The sequence below is a fragment of the Sander lucioperca genome, chromosome 22 (assembly GCF_008315115.2).
Source record: "Sander lucioperca isolate FBNREF2018 chromosome 22, SLUC_FBN_1.2, whole genome shotgun sequence".
Taxonomy (NCBI): Eukaryota; Metazoa; Chordata; class Actinopteri; order Perciformes; family Percidae; genus Sander; species Sander lucioperca.
The window spans coordinates 27,433,875-27,438,897 of NC_050194.1; positions in this window are offsets into that span (position 1 = coordinate 27,433,875).

Consider the following 5,023-nt stretch of genomic DNA (forward strand, 5'->3'; position numbering starts at 1 on the left):
CAGAAGCAGAGTATGAGGGCCCTGACAATACCTAGGTAAGGACTACTAGCCAGTCAGAAGCAGAGTATGAGGGCGTGCCACGCTAGCAGCTAGGTGAGCATTATAACGTGTGTTACAAAGTGACCACGGTTGTCTCTGAAGTAAAGGCTGGACTACAATAGAGCTGTTTGGAGCAGTTTGTGAACAGTGTTTTCTGTTGGAGATGGTAAGTCTCTTTGGGGGGGACTTTGGGCTTTTTCACTTTGTAAACCTATAACTTGAACAAAAAAGATATATAACACAATAAAGGAAAGGGGAAAAGCCAAAAAGCAGAATATGAGCACTTTAAGACCAAGAACACAATACTTCAGTGAATTGAAGACTCTTTAAGGCCTAAAGTTTTGATTTTTAAATTTTAGACTTTTTAAAACCCCGCGGAAACCCTGTACTGTATTTGCGATTTCTTTCCTAAATACACTTTGTAGTTTCTATGCATATATGGTGTATCAGCAGTATAAATACATGTTAAAGTACAAGTGTGCTGTTGATGCACACAATGCAGGTAGCTTTCCCAAGTCAAAGTTTGATTGATGTAAAACGTAAATCATATTGTATTATTTCCTGTTATTATGAATTGATGTTGATTTCCTTGTATACCAACAGCTACACAGTATACTTTGATGATAAGTGTGTAGTACATACAGTGGCGGAAGAAAGTAATCAGATTCTTTACTTAAGTAAAAGTACGAATACCACACTGTAAAAATACTCCGTTATAAGTAAAAGTCCTGCATTGAAAATGTTAGTTAAGTAAAAGTATGTAGGTTTTATCAGGAAAACGTACTTAAAGTATTAAAAGTAAAAAGTACTCAATGCAGAACTCTCCTCCCATTGTAGAAAGTGTAAAGGATCCAACCAGTTGTGTGTTAAATGGTCTAATCATTTCAGCTGGACTTGTAGGCCGTTATATTGTTGGCTAGTTTCATTTATAATAGAACATCAGATTTTTGTAGCAGAGTAGAAGTAGAAAGTGGCATGAAAAGATAAGACTCAAGTAAAGTACCTTAACATATATGTACTTAAGTACAGTACTTGAGTAAATGTACTTAGTTACATTCCACCACTGAGTACATACTGTATGGAATTAGTATGTAGTAGTACACCATGTGGGAATTTGCTCTGGGAAAAAGTTGAAATATTTCAGACAAATTTCAGAGAAATTCTAAATCAACATTCATGTTTCTGTAAAAGGGTGCAGGACACTGACACTTTTTCTAATTGAAATTATGACATAAACTGCCATTATCAATGGTTTTCAAATCAACAAAATGCAGAGCATGTGTAAATGGCATCTGTGTGCCTGTATAAGATTCAGAACACTTGGACATTGGACTGCAGGGCCCTAGGAAGTAGCCCAGTCGCCAATCGCCAAAACTCAAAGCAGCGTTGAGCGGGTTTGTTCAGTCAGGATCATAGACTGTATATATTAATAATATATACAGTCTATGGTCAGGATACTGTTTTGAAACCACTCAACTTTTTTTTTCAAATGCTATACAACTGAATAAAACACCCAAAATTCAATGAAAGTAATCATTAATTTTACAATGCATCCATGTTGTTTTTGGGCAATTTGGTTGAAAGAAACCCCTATTTCTGATATAAAAAAAAAACGTTGAAAACGGGTCAAATTTGACCCGAGGACAACCCGAGGGTGAAATGTTTGATTTCTTATAATGAAATCATACTAATGATGTGCGGCAACTTATTCATAACTCTAAGGAGAGTTCATGTCAGAATTATTTACAGTACGCCAACAAAAATACTTTTTTTTTTTTTTTTCTGGTTTAGGCCCACATAAAACACAAGTTATGGTAGAAAGTGAAAGATCATTCTGGATATAAGAATATATATATATATATATATATACTGGATATAATTCAGATCCTGCAACATTTTGTCTTGTGCTGCCCTCGTGTGGATCTTTTCAGCATCACCACCTTTAGACATACAGTGGAGGGACAGGCCACTTCATTATTTCACCTCTGTGCAGGGTTTTTCCTGCCCCTCCCCCCCCCCCCGCCCCCGCTCCCAAAAGAGGTTTTAATCACCAGCACCAAAATGATTCTCAATTCTTGTGAATAAAAATTGCAATTCAAATCCTCTCTAAATATGTTTAAGAACAATTTACCAACCGTTAAACAAGCAGAACATGAACTTGAAGTCCTATAAATTTTAATATTTAAATAAATCAGCAGGAGAGGCAGGCTGTACCGGACTCACTCGGTAATTTATTTAAATATTCATATTACTTCTTTTTTTTATTGATTGGGGTTTTAGCATAATATACTTTTTTGTTTATCAAATTGTCAGAAATAACAGGTCAATGCATAGACTTCTGTCAAATAAGGTAACAGACTCATTGTCTTTACTGTACGCGGACAGATCATGCTTACTGCCGTGTGTAGTCCCCCCTCCCCCCAAAGAAAGGTCCATTCTGAACCAGGAACACAACCAGGAACACCCTGCTGTGCTATATAAAGCATGTTATTATTAATAAACTGTTATCGCTAACAGGTGTGCCACTATTTCTGATAACAAAAAAACACAATGTTTCCATAAGGTATGTACATTTATTATAGGAGAGTGAAACACTAAGTTGAACAAAAACAATACAGTACACATTGTCAACCTGCCAAAGGACGTTTGAGGCACTTTGCATGAGGAAAGACTCGGTGAATATTTCAACAGCCTGCTGGTCATGAACAGGCATGTTAGGGTTGAAATCTACAATCTAGTTTGTGGTAGAGTAAAACATCATCACTAACAGCTTAAGGGGTGCAGCAGGGAGGCTAAACTGTAGCACGTCTCTTTATGTATAAACTCAAATGTATTTCACGTATTGTTCACATTTTAGGCTCATACAACTGAAATATGAAATAAACTGATCTAGTAGTGTATCCCCTATATAATGAGTGGTTTTTATCACAGTGCAGAACTCATTTGTACAGTCAGAAATCCCATCAACAAAACCTTTTTTAAAATGTGATGATAAAACCAAATTGTTTTTTTGGGCCCGAGAGCAATGAAGAAGCAGACAAGACAGAGGAAACAGGGTTGCTTTCACACTGTGCGTGTCCATCGTATATATGAAACCAGTCACAAACAAACATAAAGCCATCTGAAACTAACTGAAATAAGCTCTTAAATTGATTTGGTGTTTGCATCCATTTGGCTGGGATCATTTCAAGCTGTCTGTATTCGGATTGGGCATCGAGAACCGGTTCCAACTTGGAACTGTTTCAAAAATTACGATTCCAATGGAATCTTTTTTTATTTTTTATTTATTGGAATCGTTTGGAAAATTTGGTTTTGAATCTGATCATTGTTCCACATTTAACATGCAAATGTTTGGGTTTCCTAGCGACCACCATGCTTCCAGGCGCTTGTGTTGTGTGTTTATTTTACGTTGGAAAAAACCCAGTAAAACTATAAATCACTATTGAATCAAAATAAAATGTTCCTCTTATCTGTGAAATATACATGTGACCTGTTTCAACTCCACTCCTCAAAGAATCGAAATCGATGAGAACCGGAATCAAAAGGAAGAATCGCAATTGGAATGGAGGGGGGGGAGGATACAACATCAATGAAAAAGCTAGGCGGAAAAAGTCATAAATACAATCTTATTGTTAAAGTAATGAAATGAACATGTACTGAACACTTAATTGTGTCAAACTTAGTAGGCGATTTTATTAATCTAATCCCAAAACCCAAAATTGTTATATATCATAATACAGACATGAGTTCAATTCAAGTTTCAAGAATGACAAACCAATCATCAAAAACCTGAATCTCAACATAAAGATTGTAATGACAAAAGTAAAACTATTAAAAACCTTTAGCTACTTTACATCCTGTTATTCTACCTCTAAGTATTGCATTCGTAGGCAATATTTTGTTGTTGTAGCCCAAACCACTTTGAAGAGAGAAACACCAGCCACATGAATATTTTAGGATAGGAGATAACTTTAATCATTTAAACAAAGTTATAACAGTTATCCTTGTGATGTTTTGACATTTTGCATGTTGAACGTCAAGTTGTGATTATTTTCCCTACAAACAAAAACGTTAATTCGACATTTGTTAATTCGAGAATTGTAAAGAACAGCAGATTTGAAATAGCTTTTTTACTGGGTTGGGATGTTATTACATCTAAAAGGGAACAAAACAAAAAAGTTTGTTTTGGAAAAGGGACATTATGACCAAGGAAGTTAGCTTTCTGCAGCTGGCTAGGCTGGTTTGAATTAAGGAAAAGTTCGACATTTTGTAAAATAAGCTAATTTGCTTTCTTTACAAGAGTAAGATGAGAAGACAGATATCAATCACATGTGGTTAGCATAAAGATTGGAGGCAGGGGGAAAAGGCTAGCCTGGCTTTGTCCACAGCAACCAACATCTCTAAAGCTCACTGATCGACACTTTGACAGACAACAGTCTCTGCTTCCTGTCTTTATGCTAAGCTAGGCTAACCCCAACCCAGGCTCCAGCTCTGTACTTAACACGGACATGTCAATCTTCTCATCTCACTCTCTAGAAAAAAAAGGGAGTAAGAATATATCCCACATGTTGAACATTTCCTATAAGAAGAGAACACCTCATGAAGCAAGTATAGGTGCCAACCACCAACACACCAACCCGATTAACGGCCGCTGGACAGTCTGGCGAGGTCGGTGACTCGAGTCGGTTCGGTGTGTTCCGTGCCGTCGTCAGTCGGAGGAGCCGTTGGCGTTCATTTGAGCAGTCGGACTCAATGACCAATCTGATTGGTGGAGTGCTAGCCCTTGACTAGTGAATCAGTGCACGAGAAAACCGGAGCTGACAACGCCAGTATCTTCTTGTTACGAGCCATCGTATTTTTTTCCGTTCAGCGAGTACTGACAACAACGATCCTTCTTGACTACTATAGACACTCTCTGATGAAAACAATGACTGACGACAGCGTGCTCTGTGAGATGTTCCGTCATTTCTGGTTTTCATTTTTT